The sequence below is a fragment of the Giraffa tippelskirchi genome, chromosome 9, assembly GCF_054371585.1.
Source record: "Giraffa tippelskirchi isolate mGirTip1 chromosome 9, T2T-mGirTip1v1.2.pri, whole genome shotgun sequence".
NCBI classification, from domain to species: Eukaryota; Metazoa; Chordata; class Mammalia; order Artiodactyla; family Giraffidae; genus Giraffa; species Giraffa tippelskirchi.
Window position 1 is genome coordinate 119854176 of NC_137283.1, and position 18268 is coordinate 119872443.

Sequence of the window (18268 nt, forward strand, 5' to 3'; positions counted from 1 at the left end):
TTTTTATATAGTTCTTCTATGTATTCATGCCACCTTTTCTTAATCTCTTCTGCTTCTGTTAGGTCCATACCATTTCTGTCCTTTATTGTGCTCATCTTTGCATGAAACATTCCCTTGGTATCTCCAGTTTTCTTGAAGAGATCTTTAGTCTTTCACATCCTACTGATTTCCTCTATTTATTTGTGTTGTTTAGATAAGGAGGCTTTCTTATCTCTCCTTGCTATTCTCTGGAACTCTGCATTCAGTTGGATATGTGTGTGCTGCGTGCTAAGTCGCTTCTGTCGTGTCTGACTCTTTGCAACTCTATGGACTGTAGCCAGCCAGGTTTCTCTATCCCTGGGATTCTCCAAGCAAGAGTACTTGTGCGGATTGCTGTGCTCTCCTCCAGGGAAATTTCCCCACTGAGGAATTGAACCCATGTCTCTTAAATCTCCTGCACTGGCAGGCGAGTTCTTTACCACTATCGCTGCCCGGTACACCTTCAGTTTGGGTATATCTTTCCATTTCTCCTTTGCATTTTGCTTTTCTTTTTTATCAGCTATTTGTAAGCTCTCCTCAGACAACCACTTTGCCTTCTTTCATTCCTTTTTTTGGGGGGATAGTTTTGGTTACCGCCCCCTATACCATGTTATGAACCTCTGTCCATAGTTCCTCAGGCACTCTGTCTATCATATCAAGTCCCTTGAATCTATTGGTCACCTTCACTGTATATGCATAAAGGATTTGATTCAGGTCATACCTGAATGGTCTAGTGGTTTCCCTACTTTCTTCAATTTAAGACTGCATTTTGCAATGAGGAACTCATGATTTGAACTACAGCCAGCTCCCAGTCTTGTTTTTGCTGACTGTATAGAGCTTCTCCATCTTTGGGTGCAAAGAATATTATCAATTTGATTTTGGTATTGACCATCAGGTGATATCCATGTATAGAGTCGTCTCTTGTGTTGTTGGAAAAGGGTGTTTGCTATGACCAGTACGTTGTCTTGGCAAAACATGATTAGCCTGTGCCCTGCTTCATTTCGTACTCCAAAGACAAACTTGCTGGTTATTCCAGGTTTCTCATGACTTCCTACTTTTGCTTCCAGTCCCCTATGTTGAAAAGGACATCTTTTCTAGGTGTTAATGCTAAAGTTTTTGTAGGTCTTTATAGAACTATTCAACTTCATATTTTTCACCATTAGTGATTGGGGCATAGACTTGGATTACTGTGATGTTGAATAATTTGCCTTGGACATGGTTAGTACTGTGCTGTTATTATTCTTTGAAAATTGCCATACATATATAGAAATGTGCATCTGTGTGTCTTACTTCAGGCTGCAATAAAAAAAATACCATAGATTAGGTGACTTAAACAACAACATTTATTTCTCACAATTCTGGAAGCTGGAAAATCTAAGATGAAGCTTCTGGCAGATGTGGTGTCTGGTGAAAACTCACTTCCAGATTCACAGGCATCTATTTTGTCTTTGTAACCTCACAGATCTCATCACTTCCCAAAGGGAATAGTACCATCACATTGAGGATTAGTATTTCAGTTTATGAGTTTTGGGGGGAATATATTCAATACATAGCAATGCTAGATTAGGCAATACAATTTTTTCAGAAGAATTTAGTATTGGCAAATATGCATAAATAGGCCTATTTCTATATTGATGATGGAATATTATGTTGTATAATATTGGACAAAATCACCTTGTACAAAAGGGTTGTATTTAAAATAATTAACTAGACTATGTGGACTGACCACTGAGAATACACCTAGGTATATACCTTAGGAAAACTTTGTGTATGTGCACAAGAAGATATGCAGAAGGCTATTTCCTACAGACTTATTTAAAATGGCAAAGTTTGATATCTAAATATTCATCAAAATGGAATAGATAAATAAAACATAGATAAATTCATTGTATTTATCAAGTTACAAGAAGAAAGCTGTAGAATCATTTGCCCAATAGATAACATTTGGAGCAACTCTGCAGAGATTAACCTATGTTAAACTTGGAGGTTTGCGTCTGAAGTTTGCTATATATATCTTGATAAATTTTCAAAGTAAGCAGACAAACAAGGAGGAATTTGTTGGAGGGAAAATTGAACTTACAATAAGACAAGCGTGATTTCAAGTTAGGTTAAAGGCTTTGAAATTAGACAAACCAATTTGAATTTTGCTCCAAAATTGTTAGTTGTGATATTGGCCAAATCTATTCAATTCTAAGACTCATTTATCTTGTATGTCACATGGGGGATATAATCATATTGCAGATGTGTTTCTGAGGTTAGAGAAGAGAAATTGCTCAAAGATTTTGATGAATTCTAAAGACTCTAAGTTCAATTTTTGTAGTTATTGTTTATTGTTCAACTAAAAACCATAGATTTAATCTCTGCATTGAAAAATGCATTCTATATGAGTCACATTTTTAATGACTGACCCAGTAATTACAAAACATCTAGGAGACTATCTCTGGTGAATAATTGAAATGTATTCTTCTTTTCTTCACAAGTGTCTCAAAGTACCTAGCATGGCTCAACATAATAGCCCTCTGTTGAAAGTCATCCTTTTTTTTCAGTGATATTGTACACTTTGATGACACAGTGCATCAGGATACTCACTATTGGTACCCTTCTAAAACAATAGTCCTGTCTATGGTCCCTTTTATTATCATACAGGCAAAGCAGTGTGCAACATTCAATAACTGGTGAACTTAGACACAGTCTCTGCAATAGGCTTATTCAGAGCTACTAACACTCACAGATGGATACACTGCTGTGATGATGCTGGACTGTGCTTCTCTCAGATGAACTACAAAGTTGCGTTATTCACTGGAACTCAGAGAGCTGTTCACTGTTATCCCATGTCTACACTATTAGCTTATACTCCAGAACCAGCATATGTTTTGGCCTGAGGTGTACAATAACTTGTGTTTTAGATGCAAGTTCATGCTGTCACTTGGTTGAACAAAGTAAAACAATAGAACAAATACAGCCTATTATCACTCCTTGTACTTAATACAGCATGTTTATGACAATAACTAGTGAACTGAATTTTTAGTTCTACAGAAATGATGTCATAAATATAAAAAATACAAAAGACTGATTAGATTACTTGCAGTTTAGGGAGCTATTTATTAAATCAAGAAGACAATCAGTAACAGCATGATTGGACCACAAAATCCAGTAGTATGTTTTATACAAAAGGCTAGTACAGTTATCATATTTACCATAGCAATGTGGATTTAATTATACCATCTCACCTAACCACATGTTTTAGTGAGAACCCTTAAAAACAGGCATTACTGAATTTGGTTAAACAAAAATTCTTTCATATGGTGCACATTAATCTATTATGCCTTTTTAGTAAAATGCAGCCTTGAAACAGATGGGGATGGTGGTCATTTATGACTTTCTCTTCTGAGATTGCCAATTATGGAATATTGTCTAGGGATGCTCTTCTTATGATGTACACCAAATGGCAACCTCCTCGCAGATGATAAAACACAGTAACTCAGTCACAGTGCACTGAGACAAACATACATGTGTTGAGAGATTGTGTAGTAAAAACAAAATTCTTCCAGTGAGGAAATTTTCTAACTGTTTTCAGAGTCCTGTGAGCTGTTTGCCAGTGGTTGGAGTGGGCAGCTTTCACCATAGAAAGTCCAGAATAAAGGGAGTGATATATTGGACTCTATTTATAAACTTTCTTATGAAGGCAGGGCTCCATTACTCAGTAATACCAAACTACACAAAAAGTATTTCAGGTCTGATTAACCTTGTGCCCACTGCCCTGTTAAACAAAGTATAAATACATGGTAATATTTATTGAAATAGCAGAAATTTATAAGAAGCAAAAATTGCAAAAGAATGATCATATTTTTCTAAAATAAAATGTAAGGTGTAATAGTAATAGGAAGCATTCATAGAGTATTTATTATAAAATAAATACGGATCTAATAATTTTACCTGTATCAACTAATTTATTTATCACAGTGAATAATAATGCTATACTCCTAGCAATCCTATAATGATGGTAGTAATCCTATTCTCTTGCAAATTTTAGAGATAGGAATAGGAGATACAGAAAGTTCAACTGACACCCCAGCGGTCAGAAAGTGCTATGAACAGGACTGGCTCTGCAATCTGTGTTCTTAATTATTGCATCACATGTATAATTCAGGAAGTGGAAGCAGAATATTGTTCTGACACAAACTTTAATATGTCACAGAGGTAAAATAACATAGTATTGTTTGGAAAATACATAGATGATATTGAATGAGGAGAACAGAAACAGATAATACCTAGGTAGTAATTCACAATATGAAAAAGATTAAACTTCAAGTTAGTAAGGAGTGTAAAATTAAGCATTATTTGAAGTAGGAATGAATATTTATTTGGAAACAAGATTTATTTCAATAGCTACTTCATAGTATATAAAATTACTAGTTGATTAGGATATATATATTTTTAAAGTAATAGAAGAAAATGTAGAAGGATATGTGTACAATTTAGGGACAGGAAAAACTTATTAAACAAGATGTCAAATTAAGAACATGTAAATAAAAGATTGAAAAAATTCACTACACAAAGCTAAAAATTCATATAGACATCATAAACAAAGGTACAGGACAAGCACAGGGTGAAAAAGCCTTTTTTTGTTTGTTTGTTTAAATGCAGAATGGATTATCTACCATAATATGCTGCTGCTAAGTCGCTTCAGTCGTGTCCGACTCTGTGCGACCCCATCGACGGCAGCCCACCAGGCTCCGCCATCCCTGGGATTCTCCAGGCAAGAATACTGGAGTGGATTGCCATTTCCTTCTCCAGTGCATGAAAGGGAGAAGTGAAAGGGAAGTCGCTCAGTCGTGTCCGACTCTTAGTGACCCCATGGACTGTAGCCTATCAGGCTCCTCTGTCCATGGGATTTTCCAGGCAAGAGTACTGGAGTGGGGTGCCACTGCCTTCTCCGCTACCATAATATACAGGAGGCTTTATGATTCAACAATAAAATGGAAAAATAGAAAAAAATGGGCAAGTGAAAAATATAGACATTATGGAAAATAAGTACAAATGACCAATGCATGAATTGAAAAATCTCCAACCTCATCAGTAATCTGCAAAAGTCATATTAAAACAATAATGATACACACAAATTGGATGAAATGTAAATAGTTAATGTTCAATGGTGAGGAGTGTGAAGGCAAATAGGACTCTCATACATTGTTAAAGAATATGGTAAATTATTCAGATTTTTAGAAGGTGACTTGGTACCATCTACCGGGATTTACCCCACGTCCGAGGTCAGGGGTAGCTGCTGAGAGGAGCAAACCCATGTCCAAGGAGCAGTGGCTGTGAGGGTGCAGGAGGGCCGAGAGGAGCTACTCCACGTTCAAGGCCAGGAGGGGCAACCGTGAGGAGATACCCCACTCCAAGTTAAGAGAAACCCAAGTAAGACGGTAGGTGTTGCGAGAGGGCATCAGTGGGCAGACACACTGAAACCATAATCACAGAAAACTAGCCAATCTTATCACACAGACCACAGCCCTGTCTAAATCAATGAAACTAAGCCGTGCCGTGTGGGGCCACCCAAGACGGCTGGGTCATGGTGGAGAGGTCTGACAGAATGTGGTCCACTGGAGAAGGGAATGGCAAACCATTTCAGTATTCTTGCCTTGAGAACCCCATGAACAGTATGAAAAGGCAAAATGGTAGGATACTGAAAGAGGAACTCCCCAGGTTGGAAGGTGCCCAATATGCTACTGGAGGTCAGTGGAGAAATAATTCCAGAAAGAATGAAGGAATAGAGCCAAAGCAAAAACAATACCCAGTTGTGGATGTAACTGGTGATAGAAGCAAGGTCCGATGCTGTAAAGAGCAATATTGCCTAGGAACCTGGAATGTTAGGTCCATGAATCAAGGCAAATTGCAAGTGGTCAAAAGCAGATGGTAAGAGTGAATGTTGACATTCGAGGAATCAGCAAACTAAGATGGGCTGGAATGGGTGAATTTAACTCAGATGACCATTATATCTACTACTGTGGGCAGGAATCCCTTAGAAGAAATGGAGTAGCCATCATGGTCAACAAAAGAGTCCGAAATGTAGTACTTGGATGCAATCTCAAAAACGACAGAATGATCTCTGTTCGTTTCCAAGGCAAACCATTCAAAATCACGGTAATCCAAGCCTATGCCCCAACCAGTAACGGTGAAGAAGCTGAAGTTGAACGGTTCTATGAAGACCTACAAGACCTTCTAGAACTAACACCCAAAAGATGTCCTTTTCATTTTAGAGGACTGGAATGCAAAAGTAGAAAGTCAAGAAACACCTGGACTAACAGGCAAATTTGGCCTTGGAGGACAGAATGAAGCTGGGCAAAGGCTAATAGAGTTTTGCCAAGAGAACGCACTGGTCATAGCAAACACCCTCTTCCAACAACACAAGAGACAACTCTACACATGGACATCACCAGATGGTCAACACTGAAATCAGACTGATCATATTCTTTGCAGCCAAAGATGAAGAAGCTCTATACAGTCAGCAAAAATAAGACCCAGAGCTGACTGTGGCTCAGATCATGAACTCCTTATTGCCAAATTCAGACTTAAATTGAAGAAAGTAGGGAAAACCCTTAGATCATTCAGGTATGACCTAAATCAAATCCCTTGTTATTATACAGTGGAAGTGAGAAATAGATTTAAGGGACTAGATCTGATAGACGAATGCCTGATGAACTATGGATGGAGGTTCGTGACACTGTACAGGAGACAGGAATCAAGACCATCCCCAAGAAAAAGAAATGCAAAAAAGCAAAATGGCTGTCTGAGGAAGCCTTACAAATAGCTGTGAAAAGAAGAGAAGCCAAAAGCAAAGGAGAAAAGGAAAATACACCCATTTAAATGCAGAGTTCCAAAGAATAGCAAGGAGAGATAAGAAAGACTTCCTCAGCAATCAATGCAAAGCAATAGAGGAAAACAACAGAATGGGAAAGATTAGAGATCTCTTCAAGAAAACTAGAGATACCAAGGGAACATTTCATGCAAAAATGGGCTCGATAAAGGACAGAAATGGTATGGACCTAACAGAAGCTATAGATATTAGGAACAGATGGCAAGAATACACAGAAGAACTGGACAAAAAAGATCTTCACGACCCAGATAATCACGATGGTGTGATCAGTCACCCAGAGCCAGACATCCTGGAATGTGAAGTCAAGTGGGCCTTAGAAAGCATCACTACAAACAAAGCTAGTGGAGGTGATGGAATTCCAGTTGAGCTATTTCAAATCCTCAAAGATGATGCTGTGAAAGGGCTGAACTCAATATGCCAGCAAATTTGGAAAACTCAGCAGTGGCCACAGGACTGGAAAAGGTCAGTTTTCATTCCAGTGCCAAAGAAAGGCAATGCCAAAGAATGCTCAAACTACAATTGCACTCATCTCACATGCTAGTAAAGTAATGCTCAAAATTCTCCAAGCCAGGCTTCAGCAACATGTGAACTGCGAACTCCCAGATGTTCAAGCTGTTTTTTTAAAAGGCAGAGGAACCAGAGATCAAATTGCCAACTTCTGCTGGATCATGGAAAAAGCAAAAGAGTTCCAGAAAAACATCTATTTTTGTTTATTGATTATGCCAAAGCCTTTGACTCTGTGGATCACAATAATCTGTGGAAAAATTCTGAAAGAGATGGGCATACCAGACCGCTTGACCTGCCTCGTGAGAAACCTGTATGCAGGTCAGGAAGCAACAGTAAGAACTGGACATGGAACAACAGACTGGTTCCAAATAGTAAAAGGAGTACGTCAAGGCTGTGTATTATCATCCTGCTTATTTAACTTATATGCAGAGTACATCATGAGAAACGCTGGGCTGGAAGAAGCACAAACTGGAATCAAGATTGCCAGGAGAAATATCAATAACCTCAGATATGTGGATGACACCACCCTTATGGCAGAAAGTGAAGAGGAACTAAAGAGCCTCTTGATGAAAGTGAAAGAGGAGAGTGAAAAAGTTGGCTTAAAGCTCAACATTCAGAAAACTAAGATCATGGCATCTGGCCCCATCACTTCATGGGAAATAGATGGGGAAACAGTGGAAACAGTGTCAGACTTTATTTTTCTGGGCTCCAAAATCACTGCAGATGGTGATTGCATTTGTGTAAAACTAAAATGATGTATATTCATGTAAATTAAAACGTAAGTGTATTTTTTGAACCACTCTAGAGCAAGTAAGAGACACGAGACTCCTTTGACCTTAGATACTTCTATAGGAGAAGTTGAATTTTACAGAACAAAAACATGTTCTTACATCTTCTTTTAGCTTATATGATTTCATATTTAATTCTCAGTCTCTATTCAAATTTCATGAATTTCTCACATAATGCCCTGTATAGCCATTTTTTTTCTTGGTCCAGGACTCAAACTGGATTACTCATCGTACTCAGTAATCATATTTCTTTAATCTCATTTAATCAGGAAAAATTCTTTGACTTTTCTTAGTGTTTACTGATCTTGATATTTTAGAAGAGTATAGGCCAGTGATTTTTGTAGATTCTCCTTCATTTTGGGTTTGTCTAATAGTTTCCTCTTTGGTTCAGGTTATGAATTTTTGGAAAGAATGCCACTGACCTTATGCTGGATCCTCAGTGCAGTGCTACAAGAAGCACATATCATTGGTTTGTACCCAATATTAGTGATGTTGACTCTGATCACTGATTTTTCATCTATAGTCAGGTTCTATGGCTTCTTCAGAGGTAAAGAGCTGATACTTCATGAGAGCTTCTTAAGGGAGAGTCTGTGACTTTTGTACATATTTGTGAACTCTGGTTCTAGCAGTCACACCATACCTATATTTAGTATTCACCATACTCGTGAACACTGTATTAGTCCTGGTGCTAGCGGTGAGTTTTCTCTAGTGTTATTTTATAACTGTGGTCTATTTGAATTTGACCATCACTATAAGAAATATGGAAACTAATGGCTAACCCTGAAAATTTTAGAGATGTTAACTATTTCAGTTCACCCATTTTCTAACATACTTAAAGTGATTTATTCAAGCAATATTTCTAATGGTACATAAAAGCATGATATTTAATGTGATTAATCTACTTGTAGTTAATGGCCTGTCACCAGCTGGGTGTGTCACATTGCAGCTGGTTATAAATGAGTGAAAAGAACTTGTTGTTTCTGAAATATGCCTCGAAGGCTCTGATTTCCTATTATTTATTGAGTAATACTTGTTTACCTTATGCCAAAATAAAAGACCAGTTTTGTCAAACTGTTGCAGGAGGGGAGACGTCTTCCAGGGCCTGAAACTGGGCTCTTGTCTAACACTCGGAAATTAATTGTTCGAGGAGACACATGTGCTGACAAAGCAAGAGATTTTATTGGGAAAGGGCGCTGGGGTGGAGAGCAGTAGGGTAAGAGAACCCAGGAGAACAGCTCTGCCACATGGCTTGCAGTCTCGGGTTTTATGGTGATGGGATTAGCTTCCGGGTTGTCCTTAGCCAATCATCTGGCTCAGAGTCCTTCCTAGTGGTGCACGACTTGTTCAGCCAAGGTGGATGCCAGAGAGAAGGAGTCTGGGAGGTGGTCGGACAGGTGATGTCTCCTTTTGACCTTTCCTGAACTCTTCAGGTTTGTGGAGGCTTATTAGTTCCCTGTTCCTTACCAGGACCTTCTGTCATAAAATAACTCATGCAAATGGTTATACGGTGCCTGGCCAGGGCGGGCGGTTTCAATCACTGTGCTTCCCCTAACAAAACCAGTAGGACAGAATAGATGATTAGACAAAAAGTAATAAGTAGACAAAAGTAATAAATTATTTGGTATTTCTGTGAAAAAAATCCAGCTGATTAATTTTTAAACTTTGACACTGTATTGATACATTCATAAATATTACCCAGAAGTACTATAGGTATTTATAGGACTAAGGATGTTTTTAGGACTTTAGACCTGAGAAAAGAAACTTGATATTATCAAGCACAAAAGTAGGTTACATTAAATTTTATTTGAGAAACTGCTATCATCTTAGAAGTATGGCTAATTTTGAATCAGTTCCTGTCAATGCTTTGGATGCAGTGAATTTACTCTGGATTACTAGTGACTATTTGTTTTTCCTTCCATTTTACTAGCACTTTGCTTCCCTTTTCATGATCATGGAAACAGCATGACTGTCTAGTTAAGAGTTTTTACTTGGAGACAGACCTGGTTTGAATTCTGGCTCTGGCATGTACCAATTGTATGCCTTGGGTCAAGATGTTTGATCTGTTTTATTTTCCAAACAAAAAAATATATTAATACATAACCCAGAATTATTGTGAAAATTAAATAAGGTAATTCATTCAAAGCACTTGATTAAATGCCTGTTATACAGTAATTGGGCTTCCTGGTGGCTCAGATGGTAAAAGAATCTGACTGCTGCCATGCAAGAGAAAAGGGTTTGATCCCTAGGTCAGAAAGATCCCCTGGAGAAGGGAATGGCTACCCACTTCAGTATTCTTGCCTAGAGAATTCCATGGACAGTGGACCCTGGTGGGCTACAGTCCATAGTGTTGCAGAGTCAGACACAACTGAGTGAATAACGCTTTATCTTCACAGACTTCTGTGATGCATTTGGGCCATGGAGTTGCTAGTAGTTGCCTCAGTTTTAGAAAAAGAATAACAATCACACTGTTGGAGGAAGTTATTAGCATTAGTTTACCCTCCAGGTGGACCTGGGCAATTGGAAGCTCCTCACCCCTCCCCCACTCCAATGGATTCTCTTTGTAATTCAAGTCAAGTAAAATCCATTTTCCTCCCCTTTGCCTGGAAGACATGACCTGATTGATCTCAGCCTCCTTCACTGACTTCATCTCCATCCTCCCTTCCTCTCTGTGGTAAATTCCAGGAACACTGGTCTCTCTGTATTTCAAACAAGATCAGTCAAACCTGTGCTTGAGGTTTGGCAATTGATTTTCTCTCTGCCTAGAATGCTTTTTTCACCCCATCTTCACATGACTGACTCTTCTTCAGAGAAGATCTTTGTAATCGCTTTCTAAATCATCAATCAATTTTTTTTCCATAGACTTGGTTTATTTTTTTTAATAATTTTTTTATGTGGATCATTTTAAAAATCTTTACTGACTTTGCTACAGTATTGCTTCTGTTATATGTTTTGGGTTTTTGGCCACAAGGCATGTGGAATCTTAGCTTCTGACCAAGGGTCTAACCCATACTCCCTGCATTGGAAGGTGAAGCCTTAATCACTTGGCTGCCAGGGAAATCCCCTTGGTTTATTTGTTTAAATGAATATGTCTTACTTATTTGTTTATGTTACTTTGTTTTTAATTATACACATTTTATTTACTTTGGGAAGGTTTATATCTATTTGAATAGTTTACTAGGGTGTGGCTCTCAAGTGTAGTTGAAGCCTTATCTCCAGGGCTTTACCCTAAAACAATGCTCAGCACATAGAAACTGCTCCATAAATATTTGTTGTAGATCCTCAGGAGTATAAACATGATGCCCTTTGTATACAACATTCCTGAAGAATATTCAGTTGACAATTCAACTGAAGCAAATAGTCTTTGAATGATTCTGTAAATTTTAGGCCAAAGGACAAAGTATTTGGAATTCAGTAATAACTTGATAAAACTTTGATACATTCAGTAATTCATTTTCATAATGTCTATTTTTTAAACTTAAATCTGTTGGCCTGTCATGACTGTATATTCAGCCAGTGTTTAAAATGCTGCTGGGATTGAATGAACCATACTCATTTTTCACTTATCTATTCTTTGATTCCTTTTTAAAAATTGCAATCAAAGAACACTCAAAAAGGCAGTCAAGTTCTTATAAATTGAGAATTCTACAACTTTACAAATAATTCTTATAATACACAGCCCATGTTCATTTCTATTAACCTACAAGTTTTATTCTCCTACCCTCTAATGAAGTCCAAGTGCTTAGAGAAAACATTGAGTTCCAGGCAAATTATGAGATTGAATAAACATGGGACCAAACCTTGAATCTGAGGGGAAACTGGTTTATCAAGCCTGAGATATGCAACTAGACTCTAATATATTAATGAAATCTTTAGGGTGGTATTCTTTCCCCTTGAACAAATGCAGCTTCAGATTGATTATTTAAAACATCTATGTAAAGTTGGTGACGTTTGTGGGGTAACTTTTGCAGTGTACTCAAAATGTGTTTGGCCTAATTGATTTGAAGCTGTTTTTATTATTATTCTTATTCTTCATTTCATTGCTTCCTTCAGTTAAATTCAGTTTAACACACATTTATAGAAAATCTGTCATATATTTCACCTGGTGCTAGATAGCAGAGACTCCAACATGCAGAGAATCTCATTCCAGTCCTGGGGATGTCTTTAGACTTAATATAACTCTATGGACTATATATTTTATTGAAGATTACTGAACTCGGTGAGTTCTGTTTCCAGTCTCCAGCAAGAGATGAATGTAGTGGAAAAAATCTAAATATACCTCTTGCCTAAAGTTTTTTTTAGGGATGAACCATGAGGCAGTCTTCAGTTCAGTTCAGTCGCTCAGTTGTGTCCGAATTTTTGTGACCCCATGGACTGCAACACACCAGGCTTCCCTGTCCATCACCAACTCCCAGACCTTACTCAAACTAATGTCCATCGAGTTGGTGGTGCGATCCAATCATCTCATCCTCTGTCGTCCCCTTCTCCTCCTGCCTTCAATCTTTCCCAGCATCAGGGTCTTTTCAAATGAATCAGTTTTTTGCATGAGGTGGCCAAAGTATTGGAGTTTTACCTTCAGCATCAGTCCTTCCAATGAATATTCAGTAATGATTTCCTTTAGGATTGACTGGTTGGATCTCCTTGCAGTCCAAGGGACTCTCAAGAGTCTTCTCCAACACCACAGTTCAAAAGCATCAATTCTTTGGCACTCAGCTTTCTTTATAGTCCAACTCTCACATCCATACATGACTACTGGAAAAACCATAGCTTTGACTAGATGGACCTTTGACAGCAAAGTAATGTCTCTGTTTTTTAATATGCTATCTAGGTTGGTCATAACTTTACTTCCAAGGAGTAAGCGTCTTTTACTTTCATGGCTGCAGTCACCGTCTGCAGTGATTTTGGAGCCCCCGAAAATAAACTCTGTCACTGTTTGCATTGTTTCCCCACCTCCTTGCCATGAAGTGATGGGGCCAGATGCCATGATCTTAGTTTTCTGAATATTGAGTTTTAAGCCAACTTATTCACTCTTCTCTTTATCAAGAGTCATCGAGAGTCTTAACATTCTTCTTAACATTCTTTTATTGATTGGTCCTTCATTATAACAAATGACTAGATCAGAAATATTGGGAAGGGAGAGAATAAAAAGCTAAGATATTCATAGTGTGGAGAAGGCAATGGCACCCCACTCCAGTACTCTTGCCTGGAAAATCCCATGGACGGAGGAGCCTGGTAGGCTGCAGTCCATGGGGTCGCGAAGAGTTGGACACGACTGAGCGACTTCACTTTCACTTTTCACTTTCATGCATTGGAGAAGGAAATGGCAACCCACTCCAGTGTTCTTGCCTGGAGAATCCCAGGGACGGCGGAGCCTGGTGGGCTGTCGTCTATGGGGTCGCACAGAGTCGGACACCACTGACACGACTTAGCAGCAGCAGCAGCAGCATATTCATACTGAATATGTTGTCTTAGCAGGAAGCCAAACGTAAACATATTTTGAAATACAGAAATAATGTATTCTATGCAAAGCAGCATCTTTTATTGCTTAGGAACAGGGGATAATCTAAGTATGCTGATGATTCAAGTTTTGTCTACACAAGCCCAAATAATAGATTGAAAACATATGGCAGTCGTTTCTTAAGGTGTAGATTTTAACATTGTATAAAGCACCAACTTAGATACCTGACATAACTGTAAAGACTCTGAAATTAAAACTGGAATATCTTAGATATCCTCCATTGTAACAGTGTATGCACGTCAGGAAGCAACAGTTAGAACTGGACATGTAACAATAGACTGGTTCCAAATAGGGAAAGGAGGATGTCAAGGGTGTATATTGTCACCCTGCTTATTTAACTTATATGCAGAGTACATCATGAGAAACACTGGGCTGGATGAAGCACAAGAAGGAATCAAGATTGCCAGGAGAAATATCAATAACCTCAGATATGCAGATGACCACCACCCTTATGGCAGAAAGTGAAGAAGAACTAAAGAGCCTCTTGATAAAAGTGAAAGAGAAGAGTGAAAAAGTTGGCTTAAAACTCAACATTCAGAAAACTAAGATCATGGCATCTGGTCCCATCACTTCATGGCAAATAGAAGGGGAAACAGTGGAAACAGTGGCAGACTTTACTTTTTTGGGCTCCAAAATCACTACAAGGTGGTGACTGCAGCCATGAAATTAAGACACTTGCTCCTTGAAAGAAAAGTTATGATCAACCTAGACAGCATATTAAAAAGCAGAGATATTACTTTGCCAAAAAAGGTCCATCTAGTCAAAGCTATGGTTTTTCCAGTAGTCATGTATGGATGTGAGAGTTGGACTATAAAGAAAGCTGAGCACTAAAGAATTGATGCTTTTGAACTGTGGTGTTGGAGAAGACTCTTGAGAGTTCCTTGGACTGCAAGGAGATCCAATCAGCCCATTCTAAAGGAAATCAGTCCTGAATATTCATTGGAAGGATCCTGAAGGTGAAACTCCAATACTTTGGCCACCTGATGCAAAGAACTGACTCATTGGAAAAGACCCTGATGCTGGGAAAGATTGATGGCAAGAGGAGAAGTGGATGACAGAGGATGAGATGGTTGGATGGCATCACCAACTCATGGACATGAGTTTGAGTAAACTCCAGGAGTTGATGCTGGACAGGGAGGCCTAGTGTGCTGCAGTCCACGGGGTTGCAAAGAGTCAGACATGACTGAGTGACTGAACTGAACTGAACTGAACAGGGCACTTTGCAACCTACATATCGTTACCAGATTTTCCAAGATCCCATTATTAGATAGCGATAGAATTTTAGCTAAAACTCAAACACTGATACTGTTTAGTTTTTTAAAATTTTAATTTATTTTACCATTTCAAGGTCTTTTATTTTCATTTGTATTTTTACTACCGTATAGGCGTCCCCTGTGGGAAATATGCTAAAACTCTTGAAAAGGAAGTTATTGACATTAATGAGAAATGTGTCTGACAGATATTAGTAGATATTTAATGGCTAGTTTTTTCTTTAAATCTCTTATTTGATTCCAAGTATATTGATTCCAAGCAACCTTAAAAGAACTAAATATTTTTGATTTCTTATAACATAATGAATGTGCCAATAATGACAATTCATAGGAACAAAAACACAATACTTTCTCCAAATTCCTCTGTTCCACTCCAAACTTCAGTATCAAAATAGAATTGTGTTTGTTGCTTTATATTTTTCTTGATGAACCAGAAATAATTTTATGGCTAATTTTTTCAGTCCCCTTACAATAGGAAGGGAAAGACTGATGCTACTCTCCTTGATTTCTTCAATATCAAAGCTATTGTTTTTCTTTTTAGTTCTAGATGCAACTCAGAAATCGAAGAATTAAAGAGAGTTTTATTCAACTCTGATACCACACAATTCAAGCCAAAGAGAGGGATACCTGTAGGTGGAAAGTGAGGATATTAGCATTGCATACCTGAAGTGTAGACTCCCCTCATTAACCTTCCATAACCAATTTAATAAATGAGGACAGAAAGTAGAGGCAGAAAGCATGCTTGCTTAGGGACAGCAAAGAACACAGAATGAAGTCAGAGAGAGAGAGAAGTCTGTGGTTTCCTGGTTTCAATTCAGTGATTCTTCTTTGAACAGGAATGAGAGAAAACTTTCCTCAGGAGCTCCAGGCAGGGAAGCATTCACTGTTGTGATCAACAAGCCAGTGAGGGCATCATAGATATGCTGAGGTGAGAAGATACCAATAGGAGGGGAAGGATCTGCATCACATGTCAGATTCCGAATCTGGTTCTCCACTTTTTAACTTCTTTTCTGATATACACTTCAGACACCCGTGGACAAAGATTTCCATTGATTTCCAGTTTCTTTTCCTTCCCACCTTCCTTTCTTCTCTTTCTGCTTTTAAAGAATCTATTATATACATAGCAAAATTTACCATTTTATCCACTTCTAAGTGTACATTTCTCTAACATTAAGTGCCTTCACATTGTGTCACAACCACCATCCATCTCAAGTACTTTTTCATATTCCCCAACTGGAACTCTGTATCCATACAGTTTCCCCATTCATCCCCTCTCCCAGCTCCTGGCAATAGTCTTTCTATTTTATCCCCATTTTCAATAACACTTAGTGTTTTCAGACTTCTTAAGTTTTGCCTATCTAGTTCATGCTAAATATTATTTCATTGCTATCTTCTGTGTTTTTTTGGTATGATTGAACAACATTCTATAAGTGCATTGGCAGTTTTTTCCATTTTTGTGGAATAAAATTTAATATATCAATGTATGTATGCTTTATTGAGAATGTAATATATGCATATATTTCATGTATGATATTATTCATCTATTAAAAATATACAATTCAATGATCATGATTTTATTCAGAGTTATACAGTCATAATTACAGTCAATTTTAGATCATTTCAATCACTCTAAAAGAAATATACTCATTAGCAAAAGCTCCAAAGTTCTTCACCCATCCACAGCCCTGAACAGCAACTAATCTGTCTCTAAAGAGCTTCCTATTCTGGATATTTCATATAAATACAGTCATAAAATATCTGGGTTTTTTTTTTTTTTTAATTGGTTACTTAGACTTACTGTAATGTTTTCAAGGTCCAACCATATAATTCTGTATATCAGTATATCATTGTTTTTGGGGGCAGAATATTCCATTTGATAGATATATCACATTTTGTTTATCATTGTCAACACTCATTATTATTTGCCTTTAAAACTATGTCCACTAGTATTTCATTGTGGTTTTGATTTGACTTATCCTAATTATTAATGATGCTGAATTTTTAATAAAAGTATTTTATTTAGTAGGTGACAGTAGCAAAAGTAAGGGAGTAGAAAAGTAAGACAGAAATAGGAAGAAATCTAATGAAGGATACATTGTCAGGCAGGTAGACACTGGGCAACTGGATTTACATTATTTTGTCATCAAACCTTTTTTTCTGATATTTTGACCCTATAAATTAGTCATCATCACATATAGACTTTTTCTAAGTATATACCTAACTGACTGACATTTTTGGTTTGGTTTTCATGTTTAACCACCTTATTCTTCTTTCTGGGATCATTTTCGTTCTCCCAAAATATAATCTTTAGAATTTCTGTTATTGAAAAATCCTTGGCAAAAACACTCAAGATTTATTCATGTAAAAATTGTTTATTTCATCCGTGTCCTTGAAAATACTTTTATTGAGTACATAATTTTAGGTAGACAGTCATTTTCTCACAGTAGTTCAAAAATATTTTACTATTTTCTGCCTTTCATTGTTGCTTTTGACAAGTCTGTTATCAAAATAATTGACTCTTTCATGAGTAATAGATCTTTTTTTCACTGCTATTTTTATTATCCTTTCTTCCTTTGACTTTTCCTTCCACTTTCTTTGTCATTTAAAAAAGAATAATACTATAAGTAAAATTGCTGACTGCTATTAGTGGACACCTACAATGTTCTAGGTACTATGCTTATATATGTACTTCTTTCATATCATTAATTTTCTTGACATCCCTATGATTACTATTAGTAGGCTAATTCTACAAATAGGAGATTAGGCACAAAATGTTAAATTCTCAAGGCCATGGAGCCAGAAAGTGCTAGAACAAGCCTGGTACCTGAGTCTTTCTGATTGCAGAAGCTGCATTCTTAGCAGATTTGCTCTCTTGTGAATTTTTAGCCCTGCCCTTTCATGCACTCCTTTTGAACCTCATCTGAGCTTAAAATAGGATAGGTACTTCTGATGATGATCTATGTGTGATTCAACTAACATCTCCTGCTAAGCTAACATGAGTTACTTTGAAAACTAAACTCCTTAGAAATAGATGGAAACTCTCATGGGAGTGTGTTGTCAAAAATCTACAACTAGGATTTTACAACTGTTTTAGCAATTTCATTTTGAGAAAATGGAAAATTTATTTCTAAAAGCTATTGTCATCTTTTTGTTAATTTCCCTACATTTATTTGACAATATTTTTGCACTTTACAAAGATACTCAAATGAAAATGCTCTTTTTAGCTTAAAATTTTTATTCAAGCATGAAGTGGCTTTGTATATTCATTCATTGTCACAATATTTTGTATTAT

The 18268-nt window shown here is 37.3% G+C and overlaps 1 long non-coding RNA gene across 1 annotated transcript in view; it reads left to right on the top strand.

The window, feature by feature from the left end:
- Nucleotides 1-18268, top strand: part of LOC145521823 (uncharacterized) — an 85336-nt gene that overhangs the window by 32171 nt on the left and 34897 nt on the right. The window contains exon 4 of the long non-coding RNA XR_014065717.1: nucleotides 4052-4218. This is a non-coding gene — a long non-coding RNA (uncharacterized LOC145521823). The remainder of the gene's footprint in view (nucleotides 1-4051; nucleotides 4219-18268) is intronic.